Source organism: Ursus arctos, unplaced genomic scaffold, assembly GCF_023065955.2.
Source record: "Ursus arctos isolate Adak ecotype North America unplaced genomic scaffold, UrsArc2.0 scaffold_13, whole genome shotgun sequence".
Classification (NCBI taxonomy): domain Eukaryota; kingdom Metazoa; phylum Chordata; class Mammalia; order Carnivora; family Ursidae; genus Ursus; species Ursus arctos.
In genome coordinates this window covers 35,403,681-35,422,710 of record NW_026622797.1, presented here as the reverse complement: position 1 = coordinate 35,422,710, position 19,030 = coordinate 35,403,681, and the positions used below count along the sequence as shown (strand labels likewise).

At 36.5% G+C, this 19,030-nt stretch overlaps 1 long non-coding RNA gene across 4 annotated transcripts in view; it reads right to left on the bottom strand.

Moving 5' to 3' along the window:
* The window catches only part of LOC123001350 (uncharacterized), a 92,491-nt gene that overhangs the window by 42,348 nt on the left and 31,113 nt on the right, over positions 1-19,030 (bottom strand). For 3 of the 4 annotated variants that reach the window (XR_008958961.1, XR_008958962.1, XR_008958963.1), the window contains exons 3-4: positions 12,306-12,550; positions 11,514-11,586 (exon numbers count right to left, since the gene is read on the bottom strand). This is a non-coding gene — a long non-coding RNA (uncharacterized LOC123001350). The remainder of the gene's footprint in view (positions 1-11,513; positions 11,587-12,305; positions 12,551-19,030) is intronic. The other variant, XR_006410147.3, reaches the window with a different exon arrangement.

The window sequence follows — 19,030 nt, the reverse complement described above, 5'->3', positions numbered from 1 at the left end:
AGGGGTGCAAGACTGGAATCGGGAGTTTAATTAATAGGCTGTTGTAACAACCTAACATTTTTCTAATCTAAGAAAAGATGAACACCTGGAATAGGGCCATGCTTATGTCTGGCTTCTTTGAACCTAACATGCTTCTAATCTTACCTCAGAAGCACCTTTACTAGGAAATAATCAGAGATGGATAATTACAAGCAAAGTCTACAAAGGTGTTTACTGTTTTGATGTTTGTGATAGTGAAAAACAAAACAAAACAATACCTAAATACCCAACACCCAAGTTATCCTTAAACAAATCATGATATATTAATTTTACAGAATGTAGTCATTAAAATAGTATTTATGAAAATTTTTAATGAAGTGGAAGTAGGCATATGATATAATGTAACATCAGGCAAAATCCTGTGATCAAAATTATCCAAACATCAAATATGGTCTACAAATTCATTCAAACTCTAATCTCTACCTAACTTGTCATATGCCCATGATACTTCCACTGTACTGAAATGCTGGTTATTCTTTAAATGTAGCATATTCCATCACAATCCCATGCTATTAAATAAGCTATATTTGTTTTTGTATATTGTTGTTGCTTACAAAAGTACTTTTTTTCCTTTACAGTTCTGAGGTATCCATAATCACTTCTACTCTTCTGTCCCCAAGAACAGTCCAGGTCCCTGGAGTTGTCTTTTATATTACTTAATGATCTATTTAATTGTCCCCTATAAATATTTTATGAGCATAAGTGGCAACTTACTTTCCCTCAGCTTAGCTCTGGTGGGTACACTCTACCATAAAACTTATAACTGTATATTTTCCATGCTCATCTCCAATTTCTCATTCAAAGCCTCTTCTTCATGCAGATTAATTACCTTACAGGAATAAAAGACTTCTTAGAGGAGCCAGACCTTTTCCTCTTGAAAATATGAAAGCCACCAAACAGCACAGAATCTATCTTAAATATGCTGTTCGGACATAAGTTGGTAAGTAAATATGTTGATAAAATAGAGGGACAATTTTTGGCAAACAGCTTCATGATAAATAAAAATTTCATTATTAAAAATATTGTGCAGAAGAAATTTCTTTCTTATCAGAGAACAAAAATTTTAAGGGGCCTCGATGAAGAGACTAGACTTCAGAAGTTGGATATTAGGGGAAAATGCAATCTTAAGAGAGAACACAACTTAAGGAAAAGTCTGAAAGTGGGATATTGCCAAGCATGTTTGTGGAAAGCCAGTGGTGGAGAAATTAGATGGAAAAGTCTATAAAGGGCTAAATTTTGGTGTTTGATGCCCATGCTGAAGTATTAAAACTCTATTTTTCATATTCTAGGGATTTATTGAAGATTTTTGTATATAGGCAAAGACATTATTATATCTGTACATTGTAATGATAACTGAAAGTATGTGATAAATTTAGCAGGAAATAGAACCTAGAGATCTGATAGTTCCTAAATTGATGTCTTCTGTACAGACTTTCACCTGAACTCTAGACCCATAAACTGATCTGCTACAGGGTAGTCTCATATACTTACACCAAACTCATCATGCCTGAAATAGCGTTTACCAAAGTTATTTGTTTTTCCCATGAACTAAACTGTACATGAATTGCTGAACATACACATGTAATTAAAAAAAAAAAATTCTAAAGATGTCAATTTCCCCAACTAATTAGAATTAGGGGATCCAGAGTACTCTACTGGGGCTCTTATGTCCTTGGAACTGAGAACAGTTGAAGATGAGGGATATCACTTGCCAGTTGCTATAGGGCTTAGATGTAAGGAGAAAAATACAGAAGGCCATGTCTTGAGGTGAACTTCATTTGATCTGGACAGACTTCCCATCCAAGTTAACCTTGTAAAGGGCTAATCAGAAAGGGATAATCTGGAAAAGAAGGGAAAGCAAATGAGGGCAAGGGGATCTGAAGAAGAGGTGGGAAGAATGCCCTGGGGCGAATAAAGAGGAAGGCTCTAAGGATGACTGTGGAAACTCTCCATAGAGGACTTTCACCCATAAAGCATGGCTAGCACACATGTCAAATCTCTGTCCTTACTTGCAGTGCGTTATTCTTTCGTCCCTTTTTTTCCCTGCTTCATTCTATTTCAGTTTCTTCTCACTTTCCTTTCCCTGTCATATTTGTGACATCTCAATATATAGGCCTTTAAGTTTGAGTTTTCCTTCCACCGATATTGGTTTCTGATTTGTGGTACGCACAACTAAGAGTTTTCTAGATCAAAAACCACTATGGAAATGAGGTAGTGCTCTACTACACGTAAGAGGGCTAAGCCATGCCATGAACCTTTGTCTTCTTGGCTGGAGCAAGGTATCCTCTAAGCCTTTCCCAAATTCTCTCCTGAGCAAATATCCTTTGCCATCAGGCATTGCATGGGTCATTCTACAAATCACTGACCACTCAGACTTTCAACACTGAATTTTGCAGGAGATAAGAGCTGTGATACTCTACCATCCACATGCTAAGTGTTACAGAAAGCAATAGGGACACAGGGTAACCAAGACTTCTGTCTTTTAGACAGTCTTCCAGGAGTTATCCAACAACAATATATGTCATTACAATATGGTATAATAGATAGATAGATAGATAGATAGATAGATAGATAGATAGATGATATAGATATACACACACACATACATGCATTACCTATATATTGCATTAATATTTTTTAAGCTGCATCATGAATTGAGTTCTCAGTCTTGCACACATGCAGTCACTTCCTCGTAGGATAGCCACACTTAGTTCCAGTGTGGGACCAGTGCCTCAGTGTATATGTATACTTATACATCAGTGAGTGACCTAATTCCTATTTAACTTAAGCATTTTCATTTGGTGAGTAAATTAGAGCTCTGTTATACTGGCAATAGATGCATACACTGGACTGTAAATTATGCATTGGTTTCTTTCTTTTTTTTTTTTTTGGTCCCCAGATTTTTACCACTTATTGAACTCACACCCTTATAAATATGAAAGGGAAAGAATTATTTCCCTAGAAGAGAAAAAAAAATGCTAAAATCAAGGAAACGTCATACAATCCGCATAAAATGGCTGCTTGTAAAGACTTTTGTGATTTTGATGCCTCCATTAGCAATTCCTCAGTCCACACCAATGAGATCATATGAAAGTAGAGCTATGGCACTTCCGCTGACACTTGGGTAGGAAGAGTTGATTCTTCTTTCTTTCCTTTGTGTTGTGAGTGTTTAAGGCCTTGGTTTGCATTTAGAGCAACTGTGGGTCTTCCAAAATCAGCCCTTCATATTTAGTGAAAAGTAAAGCGTATATTGTAATAATATTATTACCACTGCCTAAGTCATCTTTACATAGTGTTTGACAAGTAACAAACTGGTTCTCTAATATTATGTTATTTGATTATCACAGTAGCCCTGTAACATGAATAAAGCTGAAATTTTTATATTCTTTTTGCTTATAAGAAAATCTGGCTTGCTAAAGGCCACACAATTGACAAAATCCACAACTGGCAAAATCCAGATCTAGGATTTTCATACAGATGTATAACTATCCATATTTGGAAGTTTGAGAATTCTTGTATTGTTCAATAACATTTTTCCCATTTACGGTGTATGTCTTCTCTGAGCTCCACATGTCTTTTATTTCCTAGGTTTGTAAGAGGGACAATAACCTACACACTGAGGTTTTCTTACAAGAGAAATATTATTTCAATGCATTGTTCTAAAGAGCTCTATTCTGATTCTGAAGAGAAATAAAACATGCCTTATTTTTACTTTCTTAATAAAGTACTTACAGGAAATGGGAAAACAGACAAAACAAAAACACATCCAAAATAAAGAAAACTTCCATATTTTTTTCTGAAATATTATATCTTGACAGACAGCATAGGTCTGTGGATGAAGCCTGAGTTTAGAAGTTAGTTATGCTGCCAGACCCAATTCCTCCCACCTTGTTCCAATTTTCTTTTTACCAGTAGCTCTCATCACCTTTCTCACATACCACAAAATTTATATTTTAATTATTTTGACTTATTGTCTCTCCCCTCCAATTTGAATGTAAGTTCCAAGTGGGCAGGGATCTCTCTTTCACCCTCTGTGAACATTAGCATAGTGTCTGTCATATACTAGGAACACAGCAGTTTGCTGATTGAATGAATGAAGACATGCCTGGGTTGGAATTCTCACCTTACCATTTACCAATAGCAGAAATTTAGGAATGTTATTTAACTTTTCTGAGTGTGTGTGTGGTGAAATATACATAACATAACATTTACCATTTTGGCCATTTTTAAGTGTACAGTTCTGTGATATTAAGTACATTTGCATTGTTTTACAACTATCCCCACCATCCACCTCCAGAACTTTGTCTTTCCCAACTGAAACTCTATACCTAGTAAACAACAACCCATTCCCTCCTCCTCTCAGCCCCTGGCAAACATGGGTCTACTTTTTGTCTCTCTGAATTTGACTACTCTAAGTAACTCACATTAATGGAATCATACAGTATTTATATTTTTGTGACTGGCTTATTTCACTTAGCATAATGTCCTCAACGTTCACCCATGTTGTAGCTTGTGTCAGAATTTCTTTTCTTTTTAAGGCTGTATCATATTCCATTCTATGTATATACCACATTTTGTTTATCTATTCCTCTGTTGATAGATACTTGGGTTGCATCCACCTTTGGCTATTATGAATAATGCTGTTAAAAACATGAGTATACAAATATTTGTTTGAGTGTCTGTTTTTAATTCTTTTGGTTATATACTCAAAAGTAGAGTTGCTGGATCATATGATAATTCTATTTTTAATTTTTTAAGGAACCACTATACTGTTTTACACAGTGGCCACACCATTTTCATTCCTACCAGCAATGAACAAGAGTTCTGATTTCTCTACATCCTTGCTAACACTTATTATTTTCTTTCTGGTTTGTTTGTTTATTTTTAATACTAGCCATCTTAATAAATGTGAAGGGAATCTTTCTGAATTTTAATAGCTTCATCTATACAGTGAGGATATATACAGAGACTTACTGACTAGCACAGTTCTAGCACAGAATTTCTTTAACTGAAAGGAGAATTTCTTTTGTTTACTGTTATATTTGGGAAGAAAACTTCCACATAAATGTTAAAAGTCACTTCCACTTTTCCTGTTATTATCTAAAATTCACTCAGAGTGGCATAGACATAAATCAAACATAACATATAGGAAAAAATAGGAAAGTCTTATTTTTAATTTTTTCTCTTTTCACCCATGAAAGAGACCACTACTGCCTGGATCCAGTGGAAGTAGTTCAAATAATTAAAAACTGAGACATAACTTCAGTGATTTATATTTTCTTTTAGTGAGAAAGACTTGTGAGGAAAATTAAAGAACTGAGGACCATCTGATTCATGCATAAAAATACTACCCTTTAACTAAAACATGGTATTATTTCAGCTGATCAAATTGTTGATTTGCACATTTTTAAAAAAATCACTGAAATTAGTTACCTGATTCAGTGAGCTATTATTTGATTGATTTCATCTTATTATTTAAGAAAAGTTATGATTCTCTCTATGAATCTCTCTCCAGAGATTCATGCTTAGTCTAGATGTAATAAACAAAATTTTTGGTGCTTAGGGAACTTTAATATTCAATTTAACTCGTTTTAATTCAGCAGAAGTTTATCAAACATGTCATGTACAAAGAAAATATGGAAAACAGAAGATTCAACATGTACTTTTTAAGAGCTTGTGATCCAGATGAGTAAACTGGGTAATCATTATTTTAACAGTTAACAAAATAGTGAGAGCATTAGATCAATATGGCAGGATGAATATACATTTCCACCTCTTCATATACCTAAGTTACCATAAAAGAAAAGAAAAATAATATTTACTTATATGTCTAACTATATCTACACCTATATCTACCTATGAGTACAATAAGAAAGGGAATATGATAATCTTTAACAATTTCAAAGTACTTAAAAGAGGATTAGATCAATACAGAGAAAGGAATACATAGATCTAGCTGCTATTTTGTCTAAAATATCACAAAATAATATCACCATATCTAAAAATATCTATATTTAAAATAATAAATCTACAGTGATTCATGAAAATAGGAAAGAGGTCCGTAAGTAGTTATATAATTTGAAGTATTTTCACCTCAAATCACTATAGAGCTTATGATAAACATAACTAGAAGCCATATTCTAGTAGACAGGGATACTTAAATAAAAAATTTTCAGAAAACAAAAGGATTACCAATAATTTCAGAAAACCAAAACCAAGAAACTTCATGAAAGCAAACAACAATAACTGTAAAAAGAGAACAATGAAAAAGAGACAGGTTAAATAAAACAAACTTTTAAAAGTATCCTCAGTTCTTTGAGAATTCTGTATCCATAAAAAAGGAAATAGTCTTTGTGGAAATGAAAGCTAAGGAAGTTGAAGTGTTTAAAGCAAACAAACAAACAAACAAACAAACAAACAAGCAAGCAAGCAAAAAAACCCCACCAAACTCTGTAGATGGATTGAATAGAGAATGGGCACAACTAGATAATAAATCCATGAGCAGAGGATGGCGTCAAGGAAATCTACCAGAACACGGCACTAAAGAGCAAAGAAATGGAAAGAATGAGAGAAAAGTTAATAGACGAGAAAAAACAAATTCCAACATCCATTTATTAAGAGCTCCAGAACGGGGCACCTGGGTGGCTCAGTTGGTTGAGCATCTGATTCTTGATCTCGGCTCAGGTCTTGAGCTCATGGGAGTTCAGGCCCCACACTGGGCTCTGCACTGGGCATGGAGCTTACTTAAAAAAAAAAAAAAAAGAAAAGAAAAGAAAAGAAGAAAAGAAAAGAAAAGAAAAGAAAAGAAAAGAAAAGAAAAGAAAGAGCTCCAACAAGAACAAAGAGGCTGGCATGGGAGAAATGACAAAGAAATCACATAAATTATAGAAGAAAATGTTGGATCTAACGGCACAATGGAAAGAACTTATGGAGAACCAAGATGAATAAAAATAGAAATATATCTAGGCCATCATGCTGAGGTTCCAGAATCCCAAAGATAAAAAGAAAAATCCTGCAGGATTTTAGAGTGAAAAAAAATAGGCTATTAACAAAAAGGACAAAAATCATCTAGGCAACACTAAGAGCCAGAAGATAATGAGGCTATCTTTAATGTTATCACTAAAACACTGGTTTTAAACCTAAAATACTACACTTAAACTAATATTCAAATTGTAGACAATATAATGATATTTTCTGGTGTCCTACGATTCAGGAAGTTTACCAACCGCAGTTATTTTCTAAAAAATCACTCTTAAGTATAACACAGGAAAGAGAAGTCCAAGAAGTGGGAAATACTAGGCCACCAGAAAAAGTGGTGAGCAAAGAAACCAATAATCCTAGTTAAGTTTAAATATTTGTTGAAGCATAAGGTGAAAAATCAAACAGGATCAAATTTTTGGAACTAAAATCTCTGGTGATTTGATTTGATTTGATTTTTTTTAAAGATTTTATTTATTCATTTGAGAGAGAGAGCACAAGTAGGGGTAGCAGCAGAGGGAAAAGGAGAAGCAGACTCCCTGCTGAGCAGGGAGCCTGCTGCAGGGCTTGATCCCAGGATCCTGAGACCAGGACAGGAGCTAAAGGCAGTCACTTAACTGACTGAGCCACCCACACACCCCTCCTTCTTTTTTAAAGATTTTATCTATTCATTTGAGAGAGAGCACAAGCAGGGGGAGCAGCATAGGGAGAAGGAAAAGCAGACTACCCGCTGAGCAGGGAGCCTTCTGGTGATTTTAACTTAACATTGGTAGAGGGCTGGGAGTATGAGCATGAGGGAGGGAGTCAATTTATAATGTCCTAAGTTTCTTACCTTTTCACAGAGATTATATAAATTCAACTAAATGAATATATATGGATATATAGATATGATTATATATATAAAATTATGGTAAATGATAAAATTATATAATACACCCAAGCAAAAACAGACATAAGGTCAACATAAGTTAAGACTTTATGAATAATTAATATTAAAAACAAATTAGTTGTATAAATTGCCAAAATCACTAGTGAAAAAAGAATCATGTGGCAAAAACACGTAATCCATTTAATAAAAGAGAGGGAAAGAGAAAGCACAGTAATTTGACGAATAAGTGCAAACATCATTAATTACAAACACGTAATGCACAAAATAAACATGTACAAAATAAAATTATATATACTTAATTAGGCTTGTGGAATTCAATACCCAATGAATAATAAGCAATTATTGAATTTAATTGATAGGTCTCAAATACCTAAAACATATGGAGCCTATTCTTTACACTACAGAATGGTATGTTATCACACATGAAAGCTGTGTTTGCTATCAAGCCTGTGATATGAGAAAAAGTTTTAAAAAGGCAATTTAGTGGATAAGACTGCTCTAGTGTACAATAACAAAATTAGAAACTTTGAGCAAAGTGTCAGTAAAGATATTGAAGAGGATTTAGTCCATAGTATCAAACTCATTGTAACAGGAACTCTACTAATTTATTGGCTTATCGGATATTATCATCAGTGATCATATAACTGTTCTCAAATATTTATCAACGATTTTGCATTGTGAAGCTCCAAATCAAATGAGAGAAAATACAAATTTCCATATAAATCATTGCAACTAGATACAGAACAAAAGAAAAACTTTTTGACAGAAATTGCAAAGTGGTTATATTGATGATATCATCTAGACCCTTGCTGACATGGCACAACTCACTCTTCAAGGTCACGACCTGTACATTTTTATTCTATGAGCATTTCTTGATTAAAAGAAAGCATTGTCCTGACATGTCTACTTAGTCCTGCCTTTCCAAATAATGTAATAGTAAATAACGACTGCACCTCACCTCAGTAAGATCTAAGAACATAATAAGGCAGAGAGTTCACTCCAAAGGGTAGTGCTATGGACTGAATTATGTTTCCCCAAGATTTTTGTATGTTGAAGCCCTCACTTTCAATGTGATGGTATCTGGAAGTGGGGCCTTAAGAAGGTATTAGGTTGATGAGGTCATGAGGCTCTCATGATGAAATTAGGTATCTTTATAAGGAGAGACATAAAAGAACTTCTGTTCTCTCCTCTCTCTCTGTCTCTCTCTCATCAAGGAAAGGCCATGTGAACACACAGTGAGATGGTGGCTGTCTCCAAGGCAAGGAAAGGAATCTCATCAGAACCCAACCATTCTGGTTCCCTGATCTCAGACTTCTAGCCTCTAGTGCTGTGAAAAAATAAATTTGCATTGTTTAAGTCACCCTGTATATGATATTTTGTTAGCATCTTGTGCTAAGACAGGTAGTATCATAAACCAATAAAGGATGAGCGAAATGTTCTGGGTCAACTTACTTTTTGTATATAGGGATGAGCTTATATAGATGTATACTCATATATCAAATATATTTTATAACTCATCAGGTACCAGGAAAAGCCCCAATAGGATAGTGTCAGAAAATACAAGGACAGGTCCTTAAATGCTAAGCTCTTTGGTAAACTTCTGGATTTCTCTAATCAAGTGGGATAGTATAGATCCCATGTCACATACCAGAACTTCATAAACTGCTCTTGGCCAAATTCCCAGTAGATCCTTTCACCCAGCTTCTGTATGAAACCCTAGAAATGGCTCACTTAACCTATACAAACCCTCAGTAAAAATACAGTTCCAAGAAGCTGTTACCAGCATTCTTTCTTTTTCTAGTTTTCACACAGATATAAAAGAGATAAAGTCCCAGAGGCACAGCAAGTCCATTAATTCTGCTTCTGTGGTCAACCAAATAGAATGGGATCTTCCTGACAGAGGGTACATTCTATACCACTTGGCCCTCAGTCATCCTTCTCTCTTCGCACTTGGAAATAAACTTTACCCTTGGAAATAAACCTAGATGCCTATGACTGAGAAATATGCCCTTTTTACTTGAATCTTTGCTATACTTCTTATCCTCATTTCCATCTCTTCTCTTTTTTCCATGGTTCTATATTTAATAAGCCTCTTATAGTATTTCTCCTCTTTCTTACCCATGATCTTTCTATATATATTTTTCTTTTTTTCCAATCCATTTTAACTAACCTAGTTTTTTGGCTTAACATTTTTTTCTTTCTCTTCATCCACAAATTTCAAAGTGTCCTGCACTGTTAGAAAAAAATGTAACTGGTTGTATCCCATTCTTACTATAAATGACCTACATCTTTTTCCATCACTCCAAGAATGCCCACTCAGTCCTCTAGCTGTCATGACCCACAAAGCTCCAAATGTTTCTTAGACTTGGACTAATAAAGACAACCTGCCCTACCTAGCTAGAGCAAGATTAAAGACCAGGAGTAGAGCAGGATGAATAAGCGGTTGAGGCTGAAGGAGGGAATGAAGTAAGAAAGAAGGGGGAGATGCCCCTCATCATGGAAAGGGTGTCTACTAGGGTATTAGAGAAGACTTGACAGATAAATGGTGAATGTCCATTCCCACTGCCACCATGCTAAAGCCCACATCCCCTCTGAACCCAATTAAAGATGTGTGACTTGAGAATATTCTTCATAGAAGTGATAATTTGGTTTAAAAACATTTCCTAAATATGTACACTTTACCATGGACAGCTTAGTTGCAATAACATTGATGAAAAAATAACTCAGAAAATCTGTAGTCTCTTGGTCTGGGACTTACTATAAAATGAAAAAAAAAATAGACTTTTAAAGCTCTTATTCTTACCAAAACTCAAATGCTTCATGTTTTAACATCCAGAATCTCCTGAAAGACTGTGTAAAACTTTGGTTGCTTGTCAATAAGTGATACTGGAACATTGACTGTTACTCTAGACCATAGAGACTCCCAGATTCTGAGATATAACTTTGGTCATTTGTCTGACTAACAAAATACGTTGGACTAATAGTTACATTTCACACTGGCTAAGTTTATCCAACTACAAAAAGTTGATAATCTAACATAGTGAAGAAGTATGTAGAGTGATTGGACCAAATGCTGCCAACATTCCAATCTTGGTTCTGACCCCTTCATTTATCTGCTCTGTGACTTTGCACAAGTTACTTATCTTAGCCTTAGTTTCCTCATCTAAAAAATAACCAGTTGCAGGTACTTAGAATTTTTAGAGAATTTAAGGAGTTAATACATAAATACAACTTAGAACAGTTCCTGGTACATAAGAAGCACTCAATAATTAATTTATCTATTGTTATTTTTTTAAAAAAATATTTTATTTATTTATTTGACAGAGAGAGAGACAGCCAGCGAGAGAGGGAACACAAGCAGGGGGAGTGGGAGAGGAAGAAGCAGGCTCCCAGCGGAGGAGCCTGATGTGGGGCTCGATCCCATAACGCCGGGATCACTCCCTGAGCCGAAGGCAGACGCTTAACCGCTGTGCCACCCAGGCGCCCCTATCTATTGTTCTTAAGAACATCTCAGTCACTTCCTTTAAATCTACACTGACTGAGTTCCCCAGGCATCATTTGGTAATTCTGCTCAGTTATTCGGAGTTAGAAATTCTTCAATACTCACATTAAAGAGGTTAGCACCTGTATAGAAGTCAAACAACATAAAAGCAAATGTCCTGCAACATGGTTTTGTGACCCTGAAGACAGAGAAATCTGGAATCAGAAATTCTGGTGTTTTAACTTAAAAAAAAAAAAACAAGTTGTGCCCATTCAGCAAGCATTTTTATTCCTTAATTTCAGCATTTATAAAATATGAAACATAGAGGCTAGCCAAATTGAGAAACTATACAGCATGAGCTTTAAATTATGAACACTGGTCATTTATACATAGATTTTGTTATTCTTTAAAATTAAAATCACAGTAGCGTATTTAATCCTTACATAATGACAAGTTGCTGGGTAGTTATGCTGTGAGGTTGTTATGCATAAATAATACATTAATCTGTTAACACTGCTTTTATAATGCTGTATTACAATTTAGCTTTTTGTTAATATTTGGTGGCACTGCATGGATTTAAGCTAGCAGACATTTGAAACCATTCTCCATTACCTACCAACTAGCACGAGCTCAAGCAACTTACTTAACCCTTCTGTCTACCTCAGTTCCCTCATTGAAAAATGGAGAAATGGCTAAATCTCCTCATTGTATTGTGGTAAGAACTAAATTATATAGTATATGTAAAGCACCTAGAATAGGGGCAGGCACCATAGTAAACACCCAAAAATTGTCAGCTTGAAATTGAAATATATTTATTTCTCATTTGTCATTTTTTCATTCTTTATTTTTTTATTTAGTCACATAATTTACACCAAAAAAAAAAAAAATGGGTTAAGGCACAGTGGTTTGGGAACTTACTTGAAAATTAAAGTGACTTCTTTTGGTCATTTCCATGATCCATGACTGTCTCTCCCTGGGCACCATTTGTTTGAGTTCTGTCCACCCTGTCTTCTCCAAAGAGATTCACTGAGTGTGTACTTTGGGCTCAGTGCTGCAGGATCAAGTATTTGAGGACAGGAGGGCTCAAGGTAGCAGATTCTTGGAATCCCTGAACTTTGAGTCTATCAATTTCCTTCCACGGATGGTCTGCAAATTTAGACATGCTGAGAAAACAGAAGGAAAAGCGCAGAGATCTGAGATGGAGAAAAAAGAATAGATAATACAGGAAAAATATGCTTAGAATTAAGGCAGCATTACTTAAAGCTAAAGTTAAGAAGAGGAAAAGAAAAATAAGAAAAAGAAAGGGCCTTACCAGCCCTGGCATCTTTTGGATACTTCTGATCAACCGGCCTCCAAACATTCTCAGACTAAGCAAATTCAGATTTATGGCTAGGTGCTGGAGAGTATGTGTTATCCTTCCCTTACTTTAGTTCTCTGGTCATTTTTCAGTCATCAATTCATCCAATACACTGTAACACTTCTCTGGGCTAAATCTTCATTGTATTAGACATTAGGACCAGGAAAATGGAAAGGTGGTTACCAAGAAGAAAAAAGTCATGATTCTTGACCTCAAAGACTTTTTAGTCTGTGGAAGAAACTGAAAAAGGCCCAGAAACATTACAATAGAGCCCTGAGTTAATGAATATAAGTACTAGGGGCTCATAGAAGAAGGAATGATGAGTTCTGCCTGGGGAGTCAGGGACATTTTCACAGAGGATTTAACACTTGAGTAAGTTCCTAAGGACAGCTAGGTACTCCCCGGCCTGAAATAAATCGTATTTTGTAGAGCATGAGGCATGCAGAAACATAATGTGTTCGGGAAATAGTCATTCACTGTGGCTGGGAGGGTGTATGGGTGGAGGCAGAGACGTAGAGGAAGCGATGAGGGTAGTTGAGAAATCATGTGCCCAAATAGGTTTAATATGTCTCTTTCATCTCTTCCTCCCACCGCCCCACCCCCAGCTTCCCTAGTATGACTAAATGAGTGATGCTTGGAAGTTTCTGTTTCTGGTTCTGGGGAAGGCAGCGAATCCATGCAACTCTGAGAAAAATGGCCCTGAGTGACCTGAGCATCTGGAAGGGCCATTTTCAGTCTTAAAGCGGGGACAGTTGAGTGGCTAGTAGTGTCAGCAAGTGACTCAGCTGGATTGGGCTATTATTAAATTTTATCATGTCACAGCCAATAGTATCAGTAAAACATAAAGCATTACTTAGAAATTATTGTCAGATGGAATTTCTGTAGTTGATTTGCTGAAAATATCCATGTATGCCGCATCAGTATAGATAGCCAGCCCTCTGTGTGTGTGTGCATGTGCACGCACACGTGCATGCTGTGTATGTTAGTTTTTATAGCCTGGAGTCCCCAGGAGTCCTAAAGAACAAGTATGCTCTCTTAGTATTCTTATTTGCTCATATATCTGTATATTCAAGACAAATGTACAATAGGGGCTTTTTGTGCCCATGGAAGTGTCATAACAAGGATGAGGGGACCAGGAGATGCTGACAGTCTAATGAGACATGTCCAGTAGTTTCTTCTCTGGTGACAAAAGTGTGGCAAGGGCTCCGCTTTTCTGCAGCCAATCCTCTTCCCGGCCCAGGCTTTTAGGTATGGTTGAAACAAATACTCCTTTCTCTTGTGTGTTCTAGTCTAGATAGTGCAAAATCCCTCAGTCTGGCAGAAAAAGACAATTCAACCCAGAGAATTCTTTGCCCCTGTTTTCCTGGGACTCTCCCCAGTAACACTTCCTGGAAATTCTGCCTGCCAAGGCTATATGAGAACACTGAATAGCTTAGCAGGGAAGGAAACTGATATGAAAAGTGGACAGGGAGTTGCCAAAAGAGGTCTCTCTTGAATATAAGCATAAAAACGTAAAAAGGCACAATTAATTAACTGGTTTCCTAACATGTTAGGAAATAATCTCTGGCTACCTGGAATCGTATTAAAATAAGAGGAAAAAAATTAACACATTAATTTATACAATATGCGGTGCATATTAAATCTACTTGATGGTGATGCGCCACAAAATAAACTTCCCATATTTCAATATGATTTGCTCTTAAGGTATCAGAAACTAAACCTGAATACACTTTCCATTGGCATCTTATAAAAAGTTCTTACAGAATCTCAGTCTAATAGTTCAGCACCAGCAGCACCAATTTTGTGCAGTTCTCCTGAAAGCTTTCGGCAGTAAATCTCTAAAAATGTCCACTTAAGCAGTAGAGGTCATAAATACTTTGCAAGAGCAATAAAATAGAACAGAATTTTGGAAGTTATAATTTTAGTGGATATAACTGCACTATAAAAGAAGGGCCTCTGGGACCCAGAATAAATGCAAAACACTGTCTAAGTGAACTGCAGTGCTAACCCATCTGCAAGTGGTAAATTATCCCCAGTCCCAGGTGTGGTGCATTATCCTAAGGGTGTCCAGTGATTAAAGGTAAGAACGTGGCTAAAATCCAAGGGAGCACTGAACATTAATGACGGCTGGAAATTGTCGACAATTTCTCTGGAAGTTTGATTTGGTCCTATTTGCTCACATTAGCCAGGTCCAAAGTTCAGCAGAGAGCCTATGATCAGTACAGATACTCCAGTGCAAGAGGCCCAGAGGGTGAAAAGAAGACTTTGGCTCTTCATTTGCCGCAGAAGGAGTTCACACAGATGAAAGTAGAACCATAATCCTATTACCTATAAGCTCTTTAAGTTGCAGCAAAGAACAGACACCTACTGAGGCCATTGTCCTAAAATTCAAATGATAGTTGCACAGCAACATAAAAATTTCATTAGATTTGTTCTCTTTCTGGTACATCACTTATTCTCATTAGTACACATTTGCATATGTGTTCTTTTACAGTTAAATCTGCGTTAGGGTCTTGGAAGCTCCCAAAGGGTCAAGGATATGTTTAATTGATTTCCCAAGCTCTTCCCCTATCACACACACCCATATGCAGATAAAGAACGCTGTGCATTCCTGAATGCAAGTGACTATTTCATGATTACATTCATAATTTTTTATAATGTTTGGGTTCGAAAGTCCCCATCTTTTATACTTTTCCACCAAGTTCTTGAATTGCCCCATGCCCCAATCTAGTTTTGACCAGTACAATCTAGAAAACTGATGAGTACAATATTGAATGAAGGTGGCAAGGATAAGAAAGTTACATCTGAGGAGCAGATGAAGAAAATTTTCATGCAAGGAAGCCCAAGCTTCCAATTTTTAATCAACATTTGATTGTGGCCTATTAAAATGCCAAATCACTTTGCAATATTGTGCTATGTCTTCACAGCTTAAAATAGTCACTGTGAAATAGTCATCCCAACCCATTTTCCCATCTGAAAATAATAACACATTGTACCTTTTGCTGTTGCTTCTAATTTTTGGGCTTTTATGATTGTGTAACTGAAATGTCATCCTCCTGCATCTAAGGGTCACCTTCTAGTTTATTTGGAAAATAAAAGAACAAGAGGGTTTGTCCCATGTCAACTCCTGAGTCATCCACTTGGCAGTTGTTGTCTATATCATGTGCTCCTCTCAGCCTTGCTTTCTGCATGGCCGTTGGTCACTGCTCTGTTCACTGCTGTTTACTAACTGGAACTTGGGTCTTCCTTGGTGGTATGGTGCCGATTCCAGAGGGCCACACTTTCCATCACTAATCTGTCACTTTGCTCCCATTAATACCTCACCACAAAGTTTATGGCTGTTAAGGATTTTGCTGCAGGTTTGGGGATTGTTCCAAGTAAAACTCTCTAGTTCTCTCTCAAAAAAAAAATAAAAAATAAAAAATTGCCTGATACCTATGTGGATTGGTTTTACCCATGGCTTGTTCTTAACCTGGGCACTCCGGGGCTGCAATAATCATCCCACAGGGCATTTCCCAAAGCCTGAGATAGGGAGTTCAAAGTAAGACCATGACAACAGTAAGTGGGAGTTGCATTTGGGGGGAGAAGGGCACACAGAAAATAGTCTATGGTAACTTCTACAGTCTGGTTACCATTCAGGCCTTGCAGCCAGTGTGCAGTGAAACCACCGCAGGCTGCTGGGTGGACCTGTGTTGTTTCTGCATACCTAGTATCACTCTCCTTATTCTTGTAATAGTGTTCTGACTTTCCTTGGGGATCGACCTCCACCCACTTTCATTCCATGTGGTTTAGGTGGGGCTAGCCCAACCCCTGAAATCAGAGGTGAGCTCATGACCCAGATCTGGTCAATTGGTATTGTGGTCTGGCCATGGTGATTGATTAATCACTCTTCGCTCTAATCAAAGTAATCCTAGGAATTTTTCTGGAGCAACTCAGAAAGACGTTTTGTTTTTGGGAGTTTTTTCTAAGAGTGCTAGCACAGAGGATGAAGTAAGTCTGAACTTCCATCAGGCACCATAAAATCATAAAAATAAGGCCAATCAAGGGGAAAGCAGGGCAGAGATATAAAGATAGATTGCCTCTAATGATGGCATTTGAGACTCTTGGATCCAGACATGATTAAAGTTGGTAGTGCTGGAATTTTCAGTATGGAAACCAAGATTTTTGTTTTAACTTAAGCCAATTTGAGTTGATTTCCTGTCACAATCCAAAGGTTCTTGAATAATATATTCTTGAATTTTTCCTATGGCACCAGGTCTCCCATGGATACCAGAATAAACACACACACACACACACACACACACACACACACATATACACATTTATCCCTCCCAAGGATAAACTATAATTTAAAAAATATTGCAGTCTAAATCCACAGTAAAAGTGGGAAGCACTTTTTTTGGGGCAAATATAATAAAATCTATACAGATAGCTTTGTGAACAATAACTATAATACTTTGTTATTATGTACAAAGTTTTAGTGTCCATCTCTTTCTAGACAATAATCCTAAATCTTAGTGAAGCAAGAGAAAACAGCTCCATTAGATTTCCATGACAAATAGCAAAACTACATATTTCATTAGTTATTTAAACATCTGGAATTGAAATTAAAATATTTGAAATTCAAAGGCAATTTAATAGTCAGGCATCCCCCCCACCCCATCTCACTCTACATCTCTATAACCAGTAGTTCTGGTATAGAATTTATTTTCCTGATCCAATTCCTCAGGTAAAGGAATGAGACAGAGATAGGGCAGGAGGCTGGTTCTTCCAGTGACATCTTTAATTTAGGCAACTTTAAGCAAGGATTATAAAGAACACAAAAGGGGAGCTTGGGTGGCTCAGTCGGTTAAGCATCTGCCTTTGACTCAGGTGATGATATCAGGGTCCTGGGACCGAGCCCCAATTTGGGCTCTCTGCTCAGTGCCAAGTCTACTTCTCCCTCTGCCTCTGTGATCCCTCTCCCTCTGTGAGGGCTTTCGCACCCTCTCAAATAAATAAATAAAATCTTCAAAAAAAAAGAAAGAACACAAAATCTATTTACATTTTTCCAAATTCATTTATGACCTTTCTTGATACACGTATACTCATCTCCATTAATGAAGGAAGAGTGGTTTATATTAGAAATATACCAATGGAGGGGTGCCTGCGTGGCTCAGTCAGTTAAGCAGCCCACTCTTGATATCGGTTCAGGTCATGATCTCTGGGTGGTGAGGTCGAGTCTCTTGTTGGGCTCCATGTTCATCAGGGAGTGTGCTTCTCTCCCTCTCCCTCTGCCCTTCCCCCCCAACTCTCTCTCTCAAATAAATAAATAAATCCTTAAAAAATAAAAGAAATAAACCAGTGGTGGAAGGAAAAGTTGAGAGATCACTATACTACTCTAGAACAGATGGTATTTGTTGAGAAATCTTTATCATTGAGTTAAAGACATAATTATGTTAAATTTGAAAGATTTCCAAATTCTCTTACTTTACGTGGAGAATATTTGTCTAAAGTCTAAATACTTCAGTAAATCAGAATTTGAATCTCATAATTATTAACATTTTGCTGGTGTGATGCATGTGTGTGTGTGTGTGTGTGTGTGTGTGTGTGTGTGTGTATGCCTGGTGAAGGCAAAAGAGGGAAGGCAAGAACCATTGTATTATCTTGGTATCTCTCCCTTGAAGGAGAATGAAGTTGGTGAATAAGAAATGGAATCCCAGTTTGGATATCAGAAAAAATTATTTCTGTTCCAAAAGACTCCAGTCTATGTTTCACATTTATATACTACCAAATAACATGGACTTCTTTTCACGGTCAGCGAGGATTAATGCACTACCTGCCTCTAGGAACCTGGCAGCAATATGGAAATTGGCTTAGCTAATCAATAGTTGGCTCTCAGTCCAGTATGCATTCTGATTCAACATATCTATTTAGTTTAGCTGTTTTTTTTTAATTTAAAAAATTTTTTTATTATTTTTTGTTTTTTAAAAGATATATCAAAGTACTGAGGTATCAGGAACAATGAATTTGTGTCTTCTCCAATACCCCTTCTGCTTTCTGGCACCCCATTTCATTAATTCCTTTTAGCCAATCTAAAGTAGATATAAGGCATTTAGGGTAAAATACAAAGTTATTTACTTACTTTAGGCATTTTTAACTGCCTGGATATTAATCTCTGGAAGATTGTTGACTTTAGCCTAATCTGTGGTACTAACCATTCTTTGGGATAAAAACCCTTCCCCTTCCCGGGTAAGGAGGTCTGTTCCAGTGCCATGAGTTGTTACCTGTTTGGTTTGACTACTCA